The sequence below is a fragment of the Schistocerca serialis genome, chromosome 7, assembly GCF_023864345.2.
Source record: "Schistocerca serialis cubense isolate TAMUIC-IGC-003099 chromosome 7, iqSchSeri2.2, whole genome shotgun sequence".
Classification (NCBI taxonomy): domain Eukaryota; kingdom Metazoa; phylum Arthropoda; class Insecta; order Orthoptera; family Acrididae; genus Schistocerca; species Schistocerca serialis.
This window is the reverse complement of record NC_064644.1, coordinates 418,820,661-418,837,660: the sequence shown is the minus strand read 5'-3', so window position 1 is coordinate 418,837,660 and position 17,000 is coordinate 418,820,661.

Below are 17,000 nucleotides of genomic sequence, written 5' to 3'. Positions count from 1 at the left end.
GCTGTTAAGCGAAAGGTTCGGTGTTCATACCTTGATCAGTGATTAATATTTTCTTTATTTAAAAACAATAAAGAAGTGTCTTACTTCGTGAATTTTATTCGTTTGAATGTAATTTTTTGAAATTTCTAGTGCTTTGTCTCTTCATTTAATCATAAGTTTTCGGTTTTTCTAATTTTGTCCTCCAATATTTCTTTTCACAGCAGTTAAAAACAATGAAAAGGCACACATACAATATTCATGTTATCTGTTTTGTTTGTATATCTTCTCTTCCGCAGTCGCTGTTTAACTATTCATATTGAGATATATTCTTTGCGACAGAATTAAAAGTATTATTTAGAGCAGAATTTCGGCTCGTACGGTGCCGAGCTACTTGACTGTCTGACGCAATTCTTTGCTTCGCTGCTTTGGCAACATCATCATATTCAATGTTTTCGTCGACTGATCTATGTTTTGTCAAGTATTTGCTGTCCGTTGTGACAAACACAAATTGTTTGCGCACTGCGCCTCACTGACAATATATTTTAGTTTCTATGTTTTATTACGTCCACAATTCAGTTTTGTGTACTCCGCCAATTTTGTTTTAATCAGAACTTTTTAGAAAAAAGCGAAATGACTCTGGTATAAATAAAACTTATTACAGTCGCGAAAGACGGAATATTTCTCAGTATTACAAACGACACCTATCTGGTACTTAAATTAAATGAGATATCGTTATACAGTAAATTTTATATGAAATTTAGGTATCTTGTTCACATTGCATTCTCAAAATTGTGGCAACTAAAATCGACCATACGGAAAGTATACGCTATGGACTTTTACCTCTGCAAACTCTTCAAAATTTAGTGCAATGGTTTACAACATTTAATGCTACACAATAACTGCGTTGAACATCGAATCAAAATTAAGTCATTTATGGAGGAGGGGGGAGATATCATTCAAGAAGATGTGTAAAAATCAAATTTTTGGGCCACATAGTTTTTATGAAATCGAATGATAAGTGTGTCAAAGCAGTCGGAACACCATGTGTCTGCACAGGCGAGCAGTGCAGTGATGAAAAAATCGCGCACTGCGCGGAATGCGGGGAGCACGTCTCTGTAGCAGCGAAATGCTTAATGCGGCCGTGGTGGCTTTACTTCATAAACTGCGCGCTCCCACTTAAACGTAAGTTTGCGAACTATGTATGCTCTATTATGGCGCTGCTTCTCTTGGCGCGTGCGTCTTGTGCAACTGGCAACGCAGCAATCTCCCGCGTCTGTGCGGGCATGCGCGAGACGCCAAGATAAAAGAATTGAACTATAGCAGATACGCTGACCACTACACCATCCGGACACAGTGGTCACCTCACCCGCACGGACCACCCAAGCATGCCTTCCGCAAGACCGTAATTCTCAACCTATACGCTACTGACGTTGTGCCTCTGCTCATTAGCCTCCTCATGACTCGCGTCCTTTCGCCGATTGCAGTAAGAGTTCAAGTTTGGTGTGCACCTGCCCTGAAGGGATTACTCGCCGTCTTCGCCTTAATTATATGTAAGTGCAAGTGGGCACTGATGTACATCAAAGGACAAGTTGAAAATCTGTGCCACATAGAGATGTTCGGCACAACTTACCAACTTGCCTCATTGATATAAATCAATGCCCACTTGCAGCTAATACACTGGTATCCGGGCACTCCCAAAAACATACGTTTTTCATATTAGGTGCATTGTGCCGCCACCTACTGCCAGGTACTCCATATCAACGACCTCATTAGTCATTACAAATCGTGAGAGAGCAGAATGGGGTGCTCTGCAGAACTCGGACTTCGAACGTGGTCAGGTGCAGTGTTCGATTTGCGCTTTTACCAGTGGGGAGGATGTCTTAGGGGGTTAGTATAATTATATATGTTACTAGCTTGGACTGTGGCGTTACCCATGGTTAAACAGTTATTTATAAATAGATGTTACTGCCGAAACTCACTATTCACGCGTAAGCACTATCAGAAAGCCATCTCTTGTTAGATCTTTTAAAAGTACATTATAGGTAAAGTTTATTTACAAAATTATTTACATACAGGTATACGAGAGGAATTCAAAAAGTAAAGGCACATTTGTGAAAAGCTGTACTTATTCTGATGATAGAAAACTGAAACATGTGTTATTTTTCTACGTAACCTCCCTGGACTTCAATGCAGTTTTCCCTACGTTTTACAAGTTTTTTTATTTCATCAGAAAATACGTTAATCGGTTGCACCTGTAACCAATTTTGCACCGCAGTAATGACGTCATCATCACTTTCAAATCTTCTTCCCTGTAGTGCTTCCGTTAAGGGTCCAAACATGTGAAAATCGCTTGGAGCCAGGTCTGGGCTGTATGGTGGATGTTCCAGCACCTCGAATCTCAACTCCTTTATTGCGTCGGCTGTCCGTTTGGCAGAATGTGGGCGAGCGTTATCTTGCTGCAGGATGACACCTCTTCACAGTTTTCCACGACGTTTGGATCTGATTGCAGGTTTTAGTTTCGTACGTTTCGTACACATCACATCCACCATACAATACAGACCTGGCTCTAAAGCCGCATTTACGCTGGGGCGACGTCTTGCAACATTGTGGCATGCTACGGAAATGTGGCGTGCGTCGTCTTGTCGTTTAGTTCTAAATGTTTTGAAATGCTTACCTACTACATAACACTTTTTCAAAATTAATAAGCAAACATATTAATAGTAAGACTGTATTAAAAACTTTCAGTGTTCGGCTCCACAAATTTAGATTATATGTAAAGTATTACTCCAGTGCGTGGGAAATAAACATCCCAGGTTGGGACGCATAACCTAAAACCAGAGGAGGGGATGGTCTGATACAGAGGGGGGGAAATCCCCCCCATCCCCCCCTGCAAATCGCACACTGGTCAGGTGATTGGGTGTCACTTGTGTCATACGTCTGTACGCGAGATTTCCACACTCCTAAACATCCCTAGATCCACTGTTTCCCACGTGATAGTGAAGTGGAAGCGTGAAGGGACACGTACAACACAAAAGCGTGCAGGCGGACCTCGCCTGTTGACTGACAGACCGCCGACAGCTCAAGAAGGACGTAATGTGTAATAGGCAGACATCTATTCAGACCATCACACAGGAATTCCAGAATGCATCAGGATCCACTGCAAGTACTATGACATTTATACGCGAGGTGACAAAACTTGGAATTCATGGGCGAGCAGTTGCTCATAAGGCACATATCATGCCGGTAAATGCCAAACGACGTCTCGCTTGGTGTAAGGAGAGTAATCATTGGACGACTGAGAAGTGGAAAAACGTTGTGTGGAGTGACGAATTACGGTACACAATGTGGCGATCCGATGCCAGGGTGTGGGTACCGGCGAATGCCCGGTGAACGTCATCTGCCAGCGCGTGTAGTACCGACAGTAAAATTCGAAGGCGGCGGTGTTACTGAGTGGTCGTATTTTTCGTGGAGGGCGCTTGCACCCCGTGTTGTGTTGCGTGGTGCTTTCACAGCACAGGCCTCTCTGATGTTTTAAGCATCTTCTTGCTACCCACTGTTGAAGAGCAATTAGGGGATGGCGATTGCACCTTTCAACACGGTCGATCATCTGATCATAATGCACGGCCTGTAGCGGAGTAGCCGGCCGCGGTGGTCTCGCGGTTCTAGGCGCGCAGTCCGGAACCGTGCGACTGCTACGGTCGCAGGTTCGAATCCTGCCTCGGGCATGGATGTGTGTGATGTCCTTAGGTTAGTTAGGTTTAAGTAGTTCTAAGTTCTAGGGGACTGATGACCAGAGCTGTTAAGTCCCATAGTGCTCAGAGCCATTTGAAGCATTTTTTGTAGCGGAGTGGTTACATGACAATAAGATCCCTGTAATGGACTGGACTGCGCAGAGTCCAGATCTGAATCCTATAGAACACCATTGGGATGTTTTGGAACTCCAAATTCTTCCCAGGCCTCACCGACCGACATCGATATCTCTCCTCAGTGCAGGACTCCGTGAAGAATGGGCTGCCATTCCCCAAGAAACCTCCAGCACCTGATTGAATGTACGCCTGCGAGAGTGGAAGCTGTCATCAAGGCTAAGGGCGGGCCAACACCATATTGAGTTCCAGAATTACCGGTGGAGGGGGCCACGAACTTAAGTAATTTTCGGCCAGGTGTCCGGATACTTTTGATCACATAGTGTATGTTTAATTTCTTTGTGGCTGGATTCATAGTGGCTGCAGGATCAAAATTATGTCAGACAGGTCGGAAAGAACAGACACCACATATATACCAGAAAAACAGCTTTTGAAAAATACAGGTCCGAAAATTTGAGAAGTACTTATCAGACAATTGAAAAAAATGTTCAATTGTGTGTGAAATCTTATGGGACTTAACTGCTAAGGTCATCAGTCCCTAAGCTTACACACTACTTAACCTAAATTATCCTAAGGACAAACACACACACCCATGCACGAGGGAGGACTCGAACCTCCGCCGGGTCAGACAATTGAAACCTCACCCGTAGACAATGATAAGGGACAAGTTGGTGGTTTGAGAAACTGCCCAGAAAAGTTTCGACAAAATCTAATAAATATGATCTTTCAACGTTATTTTTTATTCAGATAACTCACTGTGTTCAAATACCTACGATAATGGCACATTTTGAGAATGGTAAATTCGAGCCAAGACTGTATTCTTAAAAATTCTTCAATGGGTACTCAAAATTGTTTACTTGGAAACTGAGTGCACTTAACATGGGTTAGCATTCACTTACCACTGTTAACTTGCCGGGCGAACTAACAAAAAATTACTGTGTGATCTCTCAAAAATACTAACTTTAAATGTTGTAAGGTACCCTTCCTGTTCAAGCTACATTTCATTTTCTTATTTTCCGTTTCACAATTTTTTTCCGCATCTGTAGGTGTGTGAAAGCAGTATTGCAGAATGCGTACAGTCTGGATTAAGATATCAGTTCCCACTCCGGCTTCAGAAGCCGGTGTGCCATAAAATGTAGGGCTGGCATATCTCCCTGGGACCTCGTCGGGACACTCTAAGATCGCGTTGTAGAAATGAAGTAAAAAATTATTATAATTACTTTTTATTTAGAACACAATTACATGAAACTTGTTGTGGCAGAAGTAGTTGGTACACCATATTTTTGAGGAAGATTTCAGATTTTTTCAGCTGGTCTTTTTTTGCTCTCAGATATCTGTAAAACTCCATGCAAGTCAGCGTGTAGTTAAACTGGCATTTCAAGACTTGATTGCTCAGCCCCTGGCGGCAGTCGATTTTCTTCATCAGTCCACTGCACCGGCATCAGCTAAAATACTCTTTCTACAGTAGCGTTGGGTGCGGGAACAGAAAACAAATACTCGCTGCTTAAATAGTTCCAGCCCCGTACTACTGAAGAATCTGGTATTTTCTGGAATGACTGCGCTAGATATAGAAGTTGCCTGTATCGTCGATACAGGATAAGCAACATGCACCACCATTGTGACACCTTGTCACCATAAACTTGTTGACGTAAATAAAAATAACTGAGGCTGCATTCACACGTTGCGCTAACGGTATTACTTCAGTGACTGAGCCAAGCTCATTACAGTATTTTGAAAATCGGGACAAAATTTGGTCTGGTAAGGATGTTGGGACAAGAAGGTCCATGAAGGTGACGGCCCCGATGTATCGGGACGGATGGAATCCTAGCCATACGGCGTTGTCAGTTGGAAGGTGGTGCGAGGTGATGCGGCTGGACATGAGAACGCCCGTTAGGTCAGCGGCAAGGCACGTAGCGAAAGCACAGTTATTCTGGCGCGAAGCAAGTAATTTGCTTAATAAATATTTGCTAATAAAAGTCACTTTTTAAAATACAGATATTAGGATAAGCCTACGGGTCATAAGTACTTTCTGACAACGATGTTACAACCTCAGAAATCGATCATCTGAATAAATAAATGAATAATATTTAAGCTAACGAAAATGAACGAATGGATACGAATTATCATGAGTGCAAGTGCGAGGTACAGGCTGCGCGCCGCGGTAGTCAGTCGCCGATAGGATGCCTTCAGAAATGGTTCAAATGGCTCTGAGAACTATGGGACTTAATACCTGAGGTCATCAGTCCCCTAGAACTTAGAACTACTTAAACCCAACGACATCACACACATCCCCGCCCGAGGCAGGATTCGAACCTGCGACCGTAGCAGCAGCGCGATTCCGGAATGAAGCGCCTAGAACCGCCCAGCCAGAACGGACGGCTTAGGATGCCTTCTGATCTGGCTCTGTCGTAAGACTATATCTTCAAGGCCGCGCGGTCTAGGGCACCTTGTCATGGTGCGCGCCTCCCCCCCCCCCTCCCCCCCCCCCCCCCCCATCGGAGGTTCGAGTCCTTCTTCGGGCATGGGTGTGTCAGTTGTCGTTAGTCAAATTAGTTTAAGAAGTACGTAAGCTTAGGGACCGATGACATCAGCAGTTTGGTCCCATAAGACCTTACCAGAAATTTCCAAAAAAAATATACTGTAAGGAAATGGGCACAGAGAGGGGGGAAGCAGCAAATGAAGAGAGAGTGAGAGAGAGGGGAGATGGCGATGTACAGTGAGAGAGTGAGAGAGAGAGAGACAGAGAGAGGGAGCGAAGGACAGAGAGAGGAGAGACAGAGAGGAGAGACAGAGGTGGTATATCCAATTACCATACATGTTTAGCAACTGTGAAACATTACTGGGTTCGCTAGTGTTGGGATAAAATCATACGGTTCTAGGCGCTACAGTCTGGAACCGCGCGACCGCTACGGTCGCAGGTTCGAATCCTGCCTCGGGCATGGATGTGTGTGATGTCCTTAGGTTAGTTAGATTTAAGTAGTTCTAAGTTCTAGGGGACTGATGACCTCAGAGGTTAAGTCCCATAGTGCTCAGAGCCATTTGAACCATTTTGGATAAAATCACAAACAATTGTTTCGTATTAATATGTAGCTTAACTATGAATCTCTTTAATACAATGGTTACAAAGAATAGTATAATACTCGTAGTTACAGAGTAGTTAAATCATAAAAGTGCATCGTCGCTGGCCGCTCTATGCCCAATGGGCTATCTATGTAGTCCCTTGGCGTCGTTTCTTCATTTCCTTTTCGATTCTGCAGCAGCTCTCGGATTCGCTTGAGACGGGAATTTTTACGCTTTTTGGATTCCGTTCGTTGCGAGACTCGCATTGACTTGCGTTTTCTACAAATCCAAGCATATTGACGAGTCATATGGGACGACATCTTTCATCGTTTTGTTATTTTTCAATTTACTACCGATTTTTAAGTTCACTATGGCGAAGATTTTTATTGTCTCACTATGAGTCATCGTAGTGCTCTTCACAATAACACATGAATTAGCTCACAGGTGGGCAATCGGCGTCCCGCGGGCCGCAACCAGGCCGCGATTCCTTTCCATCAGACTCGCTGAGGAAATTCCGGCCGAACCTGTACTCTCAAAAAAAAATTGTTTGTTTTGGGGCCTGACTTGCTGGCGTGCATTGTCGCGAAAGGGACCCATTCACATCTTTGCTTTACCCCATAAACAGGTACTTCGCGGACGCTATAGTTTGGATTTTATGCGACAGGAGCGCTGCCGTCGCGTCGCGTCACTTGACGAGACGCGAGGCCCACGAGAAAGACAGGCCGCGGCGCGTACGTCACGAAGGTAGTCCTGAACTCGGAGGAGGAGGAGATTAGTGTTTAACGTCCCGTCGACAACGAGGTCATTAGAGACAGAGCACAAGCTCGGATTAGGGAAGGATGGGGAAGGAAATCGGCCGTGCCCTTTCGAAGGAACCATCCCGGCATTTGCCTGAAGTGATTTAGGGAAATCACGGAAAACCTAAATCAGGATGCCCGGACGCGGGATTGAACCGTCGTCCTCCCGAATGCGAGTCCAGTGTGCTAACCACTGCGCCACCTCGCTCGGTCTCCTGAACTCGCTCGCTCGCTCAGTTCAGCAGACAAAATTCTTTTCTAAACCTGTTAACTCGCAGCTGGGCGTGTAAGTACTAACGAGCATTGCATCTCCCACTGGAATCTGCTATTATGAAGTCTTACTGATTAACAGTACTACAGCAAAATTTAATTTAAGTTCAATACTCGATATAAATGGTATAACGGCTTGTTTATAGCATTCAGTCTCTTCTGCTTAACAGTACCCTTTACATGCTGGAAGTGGTGTCTTATGCAATTGATAATCATTTTGGCATGATTTTATTTTATTGTACGCCAGTCAGTCGTAACAAATTACAAGTAGGCCCATGGACTTGCCATCATTATAGGACTAATAACAGTAAGATTCCATAATAGCGGATTTCAGTAGAAGATGTAGGCCTCGACGAGACGGCTCGCGAGCTTCAATGCGTAATGTGAATCAGGTCCGCAGGTCACGAAATGTTGGCCATGTGTGTCCTCGCTAAAAGCGTTTCCACGCTACACCAATATGTAACCTTACAGAAAACTAATTCGTAACAATCACACCCATGCGCCTACAATGGTACTTGACGTCACATGCAAAATAAATACTGCACGACAAACACGTACAGGCATGATCTATCCGTTGTGGGCTCAACCATTCTTTACGGATTATTAGTTCGTAGTTATCAGCCATTCAAATACCCGCCCCAGTAGCCATGCGCGTAAAAGCGCCAATTCCGGGAGGGGGAGGTGCGCCGGATCGAATTCGCCAGGTTTAAATACGATGGTCGGTGTGCCACGAAGACCGGCCGCAGTTTTTTAGGCAGTTTCCCACACCCCACTAGGTGAATACCGAGCTGATGCCCAAGTGTCGCCTCAGTTTCACGATTCGGAAACATTTAGAAAACTTTCGCTCACTTTCACATGAATAACTACACACATACAGCTGGGGTACACATATTCCATCCCGGGGGAAACGGGGTGGCGACAGGAACTGCATCTGGTCACCCCTTATACTAAATATGCCGAATGCGTTCATAGCCATGTCGACACTGCACCGATGCGTGACAATGGAATAACAAAAAGAGGAGGGGTGGCGACAGGTTCAAAAATGGTTCAAATGGCTCTGAGCACTATGCGACTTAACTTCTGAGGTCATCAGTCGCCTAGAACTTAGAACTAATTAAACCTAACTAACCTAAGGACATCACACACATCCATGCCCGAGGCAGGATTCGAACCTGCGATCGTAGCGGTCGCGCTGTTCCAGACTGAAGCGCCTAGAACCGCACGGTCACATTTGTTTATTGGTCAAATTAAATTGTGAGGCATCCACGAATTATGATAGTAGCTGACAAACACTAATGCGAACAACAGTCTTGCATCTTCTTGGAAGGTTTGCATAAGTAAAGTTTGAATGTTTTTGTTTTTAATATTTAGACACGGTCCCAAGTTCTCAAAAAATGTGTGTGAAATCTTATGGGACTTAACTGCTAAGGTCATCAGTCCCTAACCTTACACACTACTTAACCTAAATTATTCTAAGGACAAACACACACACCCATGCCCGAAGGAGGACTCGAACCCCCCCCCCAAAGTTCTCAGCCGGCCGAGCGGTTCTAGGCGCTACAAATGGTTCAAATGGCTCTGAGCACTATGGGACTTAGCTTCTCAGGTCATCAGTCCCCTAGAACTTAGAACTACTTAAACCTAACTAACCTAAGGACATCACACACAATCATGCCCGGGGCAGGATTCGAACCTGCGTGCGTAGCGGTCGCGCGATTCCAGACTGCAGCGCCTAGAACCGCGCTACAGTCTGGAGCCGCGCGACCGCTACGGTCGCAGGTTCGAATCCTGCTTCGAGCATGGATGTGTGTGACGTCATTAGGTTAGTTAGGTTTAAGTAGTTCTAAGCTGTAGGGGACTGATGACCTCAGATGTTAAGTTCCATAGTGCTCAGAGCCATTTCAACCATTTTCAATACTATTCCAGGTGTTAAAAATGGACATACCTTCCTTCACCAGATCTTTCAAAGCAGACCACTTGTGCTGCGAAACAAGTGCACTTTCGTTTTTCTCCCGTATTTCTGTACCAGCATAAAGACGTTCAAACTTCGAGCTCCAGAAATCTTTGCTTTTTTTTTTTTTAATCCAGCTTATGCATTTCGAATTTGCCAGTGTCAATATCAAAGGGAGAACGTTTTAATTCTGCTACAGCAGCCTCAAGAAGATTTTAACAATGGCTAATGTCGCTATGTTGTTTCTAAATTCCTGAAATCTGTTGAGAAAAGCTTCCATAATATTTAATGGTGTTGTTCTGAAATGGTAATCGTGAATATCATAATTATTTTCTTGACGGTGTTTCAACGCGGTTCTAAAGTGACTCAAAGTTTCTCTTTCAAAATCTTGATCAAAAAGAAGTAAAAGACACGCAGGAATTAATAACATTTAGCCGCTAGTGAGCACTGATTTACATCAATGGAGAAAGTTGAAAATATGTGCCGGACCGGGATTCGAACCAGGGTCTCCTGCTCGCTAGGCAGATGCTCTGACCACTAAGGCAGCCAGACAAAGTGGCCAATGCAATTGCACGGACTACCCTAGCACGGCTCCGTCATACTCAAATTCTCAACTGCTCATTATGAACAGACACTACACACACATGATTAAGGCGAGGCTGGCCAATGATCCCTTCAGTGCAGATGCACACCACGCTCGATTTTTCACGGGAATCGGAGAAACGCCGAGAGTAATGAGGATAATGGGCACGGGAATTACGTCAATAGTGCGTGGATCAGTGGAGAATTTGGGTGTGACGGGAGGCGTGCTTGGGTAGTCCGTGCTATTGCGTTGACCACTGTGTCTGGCTGGCTTAGTGGTCAGAGCTTCTGCATAGCGAGCAGGAGACCCTAGTTCGAATCCTGCTCCGGCACAAATTAAGTAAATTCTCGCTAGCAACTAAATGTCATTAATTCCTTTGCATCTCGATTCAGGATGGCTGTAGGATCAAAAATGGAGACTGCTTCTTCGGACATGTTCGAAGGAACAGTCAACAAATATACAAAAAGAGATAATTTATTTTCGAATGTAACTTCTAACACCGAAAAAAATTGTTTTTCATTTCCTTTGTAGTAAATGAGACTTACCATCTACCATGAAATAAAATGTTTGGATCCACTGATCGTTCGTCAGGTCCGGATAGAGAATACCCTCCTCATGTGAGGAATACTTTAATTTCTCTTAATAAGAAAGCGATGTGTTTCGAAACGTGTCCTCTTGATAACCAATGTACGAGGGCTATCCACAAAGTACATTACGTTTTGGAATTAAAAATAAATAAAGTATTGGAAATTTTTTTTATTATATACAGATGAAAGCCACATTTAAATACTACTTTTCTACATAGTTGCCATTTAAATTAAGGCACTTATCGTAGCGATGGACGAGCTTGGAAATTCCTTCGTCGTAAAATTCGGCCGCCTGCGCCTTCAACCACGTGGCGACTGTCTTTTGGGACAGAAAAGGTGTGATTTTTGTGGATTTCCTGGAAAGAGGCACTACAATAAACTCTCAAAGGTATTGCCAAACTCTGCACAACCTCAGAAGAGCAATACAAAACAAGCGCAGGGGAAAGTTGGGCTCAAAGATCTTGCTGATTCACGACAACGCCCGGGCCCATACGGCAAATGCCACTCGTGAAGCTCTCGAATCTTTTAAGTGGGAGTTGTTTCCTCGTCCGCCGTACAGTCCCGACCTGGCACCGAGCGACTTCCACTTATTCCCAGCAATGAAGAAGTGGTTGGCTATGCACAGCGCCGGCTTTAGTGTGGGGCGACTCGGGCGGTCGCCCAGGGCGCCGGGGCCCAAGGGGCGCCACGTACTAAACGCATGTAAAAAAAAAAAATTACAATTTACAATCACCCATTTCGCGAAACTAAAATATTATTCAGTCTCATTCAACATACGTCGCTAATCTCACGAATGCGCGATGAATTCGGGGTAGCAGAAGAGAAATCATGCTGAATGCAATCTTCGTATTGTCTGCAACCATCCATGTTTGACGCGGGCTAGCACGGGCTCTACCAAAGCGCCTCTCTTATTTGTTTCAAGAACTGCAACAAGGAAGAGCCCATGCAGCCGCACCATCTCTCGTTTACAACAGAAACTACCGGTCGCTCCAAATAAAAGAAAATACAGACTGTGAAATATACATTACATTATGATTTAATTAATACGAATGTATTTATATCGAATATTTGTGACTTAATGACTCATGTACATTAATTAATTGATCATGCAATGCGTGCACTGCATTCATAGAAAATTCTCCCCTAACTTACTGAAATAATACAGCGCCACACAATGTTTGTTAGACTGCATATGTTGGCAGCGCTACGATTTGCACCCGCATGTCAGTAATTGTCAGTAAGAGTCGGAGGCAGCGGTCATGTTTTCGTGGCTGAATAATTGTGAGTGAAACGAGTGTCGTGACTGTGTCAACATTTTAATTTTCTGGTAGGTGCGAAAAACATTTTTATCGTTCAGTTCAGGTTTTTTTCTAGTTACGTCTACTGATAGGTGAATTTCTTTATTTGTTATAGATCGAATATTGTGGTTGCGAAATAGAGCAGTGTCCAAGCAATAATTTGTCAAATTATTAAATCATGCCAGAAGAGAAGGAAATGATTAAAAAAAAGCTTTCTGGTTCAGAAAATCGGAAAAGAAAAGCTGAAAAAGAAAAAGTTCTTGAAGAAACTAAAAAGCACATGAATATTTATAAGTACCTTAAAGGAAATTCTAAGGCAAATACTTCAGATATTGAATCAAAAGTCCATGTATCAGCAAATATTTCTTCAGACTGTGAACAATTATACACAAAAAATATACAATCACCTATTGAAGGTGATCAAATTGACCAGCGCAGTACATCTTTGCATGAATCCTCTGATATTTCTCCAAGTCAAAATCAACACATGACATCTGTGGTCGATGAAAGTATCAACGTTCTTGCAATAAAAGAATACAATGTTTCTGATGTAGGTACGTGGCCAAAAGTACTTAATGCTAGAGATATAGATCGCATTATAATATGTGGACCCTCACAAGTATGTCTAAATAACTTTCCAAAAGATGAAAATGGGCGTCATTTCTCTTCAACTCATTACACAAGAAAACTATCAAACGAAGAAACTATCAGACGACGGTGGCTAGTTTATTCTGTATCAAACGACAGTGTCTTTTGCTTTTGTTGTCGACTGTTTGATTTAAAGTCAACTACTAATTTGACTACCACTGTGGGTTTCAGAAATTGGAAACATTTAAGTGAAGCTCTGAAACTGCATGAAAATAGTCCTAACCACAAAAAAGCATTTACTCGATGGACTGAAGCTGAAATCAGGTTTAAAGCTGGATTAACTATTGACAAGGAAGAACAAAAGCTAATTTCTAAAGAAAGTTTACGATGGAGCAATGTGCTTCAAAGATTGATGCACATTACTTTGTATTTGGCTGAAAATAATATGGCATTCAGAGGGTTATCAGATAAATTATTTACCCCAAATAATGGAAAATTCTTAGGTCTTGTACAGTTATTGGCAAAGTTTGATCCAATCATGGAAGAGCACGTCAGACTGGCATTGAATGGTGATTTGGCTGACCATTATTGCGGCAAAAATATACAAAATGAATTAATAGAACTCATGGCATCACACGTTATGTCTACAATCGTATCCCGTATAAAGGGTTCAAAGTATTATGCAATCATAGCTGACTGTACTCCAGATATAAGCCACAAAGAACAACTTTCGATAACTTTAAGATGCGCCGACATAACAGAGGATGGCGTAAGTGTAAAAGAACATTTCATCTCATTTCTGACCTTAACATTAATGACTGCAGAGGACAGGGCTACGATAACGGCGCGAACATGAAGGGGAAAAATAAAGGCGTCCAGAACAGAATTAAGAAGTTAAATCCACTAGCTTTTTTTGTGCCATGTGGATGCCATAGTTATAATTTGATATTGTGTGATGCGGCAAAATCATCAGTAAAATCCGTGACACTGTTCGGAATGTTACAAAAAATGTTTAATCTATTTGCTGGATCGGTAAATAGATGGAAAATTTTGACCGACCATTTGAAGATATACACCCTGAAAAATGTAAGTGACACACGCTGGGAAGCTCGAATTGATAGCGTCAAAGCGGTTCGTTATCAATTATGCGAAATGCATGACGCTTTGGTTTCCTTGGCCGATGCTACTGAACAAAGCGATGCTGCGGTGTCACACGAAGCGACAACACTAGGAGGACAATTAAAAGACTTCAGCTTCATTGTTTCTCTCGTGACATGGTATGATATTCTATTTCAAATTAACGTTGTGAGTAAAGCAAGTCAGTCACCCACAATCAACTTTGTCGAGTTTATGGGAATCCTTGACAAATGTTGCTCTTATTTGGGAACATATAGACAAACAGGTTTCGAACAAGCTATTGTAACAGCAACTGAACTGGCTTCGGATCTTGATACGCAGCCATTATTTAAACCACAAATGCGATTAAGACGTATTAACGCAGGCCGGGTGAAGAGGCTGTTGATGATCAAATAACTGACCCAAAAAAGAAGTTTAAAGTAGAGTTTTTCGATGCACTGTTGGACACCGTGCACATATCCATGAAAGAAAGATTTGAACAGATGCAAGAATTTTCTGCGACGTGGAGTTTCTTGTTTGACATTTAAAAAAATCAAAATAAAGAAGAACTAATACAATGCTGCTCTAAATTACAAGAAAAGTTAACTGTCAACATGAAGTCAGATATTGATGGAAATTTGCTGTGCGACGAAATTTTAGGCCTGCAACACTATCTCGAAGACAGCCAGGCAACGCCTATTGAAGCCTTAAACTTCATAAAAAAGCATAATCTTCAAGAGTTATATCCCAACATCTGGATAACGTTACGTATTTTGCTAACAATACTAGTGACTGTCGCAAGCGGCGAACGCAGTTTTTCCAGACTGAAGTTGATAAAAACGTACTTGCGGTCTACAATGTCTCAAACAAGACTAACCAGTTTGGCCTCACTGTCCATTGAAAATGAAGTTGCAGAAAACCTGGACTTTGCTAATCTGATCAGAGACTTTGCCGACAGAAAAGCGAGAAAAGTAAAATTTTAGTCGTTTATAATTGTTTTTCATTAGGCGTAATATGTTTTGTGTTCAGATGACTGACAGAAAATATAGGATTATGGCTTACAGTTATATTAAATTCAATAAAAATATGGTACCCAATTTAAAATTAGTGTTTTTTCGTTATACATATTACCTCCTATATATAAAAATCAATTGTTGTGTGTTAGTCTCACCAAAACAAAGAAATGGCTTGACCAATTTGAATAATTTTTGTTTTGTTTCGTTCGCTTTAGTACAGGGGTGCTTCAGAAAAGAAAAGAAATATTTGGGATATACGAGCCTGTTTCAGCCACATTTTACGCATCTTTTCTTTGTTTGGAACACGCAAAAACAATTTTCTGGAGTTGTTGTAGATGTACAGTGCAGTACTACGCAATATTTTTAGACAATTTCTCAAAACGTGAATGCCCAAACAATATATCACTGCTATACTGACTGTTACGGCAGCGACAGCACCATGCTGGACTGACGTCACAGGCTACACAAGACTCACATGGAGCGTCTTAGCGGGCTTTCAGATTATTTGGATTTCATTTCCATTTAAAAAAATAAAATACTCAAATTTACGATGGAAAAAACCATGTTATGATCATAAGATGACGGCGTTAACCACTTAAGACGATTTTAGGAAAACAGTCAAATACCGTGTTGCAAAGCACTGCCAGGTTCGCTATTTATACAATAAGGGCGCCAACTGGACGACTCGCCCGGGGCACCTGGATGGCTAAGGCCGGCCCTGGCTATGCAGCGTTTCGATGACGACGCACAGCTTCAAGAAGAGGTAACCACGTGGTTGAAGGCGCAGGCGGCTGAATTTTACGACGAAGGAATTTCCAAGCTCGTCCATCGCTACGATAAGTGCCTTAATTTAAATGGCAACTATGTAGAAAAGTTGTATTTAAGTGTGGCTTTCATCTGTATATAATTAAAAAAATTTCCAATACCTTATTTATTTTTAATTCCAAAACGTAATGTACTATGTGGATACCCCTCGTATCTTGTTATGTAGCAGACGATCTCGGTGTCGCTCTCCATTTCAACAACAAAAATTTTTAATGAGCTATGACTGAAAGCTCTAGCACAGCACGTGTGCACCCGCACGTGGTATTTTGTGGAGCGTCAAACTCTATGGGCCAAAGAGTTGCATATGTCTCGCGAGCCGCCGTTGGCCGACTATTGTCTAAGGTGGTTGTGGTTCCCCAGGCGTCCCTGCATAGCCCAGCGGACCAAGCAGTCTGCCTCGGCGGTCACTGACAGCCCGAGAGAAAGCCGCCGAGGCAAGTCGGAGGGCACGCCGTGTAATTTGCCAGTCGGGCGCTAATAAGCGAGTGCGCCGTTTCATTTCATCAGCCGTGCGCGCGGCGCGAGAAAGCTCGCCTGCGGTAGCCGCGTGGGGGCGTCCGTCCAGCGTCGAGCTCGCGATCTGAGCTTGAAGCCGCAATCTCGCAGCAATACAAGTGCCTGGACAGCTGTGTATTTATTACACACCACGTAATTTTTATGTATTTTACGCAATTACAAAATACATTTCAATTACCGGTCATGGACGTTGAATAGAATACGAAAAGAACCAGAAGTTCAGAGTTTAAAAAAGGTTTGAAACAGATCTAGAATGGGAGTGTGCAGCGAACGAAACGAACAACTCGACACTGAGTGGCCACGCGAAGAAGGACGAGTCCGGCCGAACGAGACCGAGACAGACGGGAATGGGACCGAAGTTGGAACGAGACCGGCCGACGTGACGTTGCGGGAACGAGACCGATCGTTTCCCGTTCCCGGGAACTGTAAGTAGAAAGCCGCGACCGAAGTAAACTATGAAAGACCGTTCCTTAGAATTTGTTCATCGCCCGTTCCGTTCATCTTTATGAACCGTTCCTTTCGACCCGTTAGTTCGCGAACGACCCATCTCC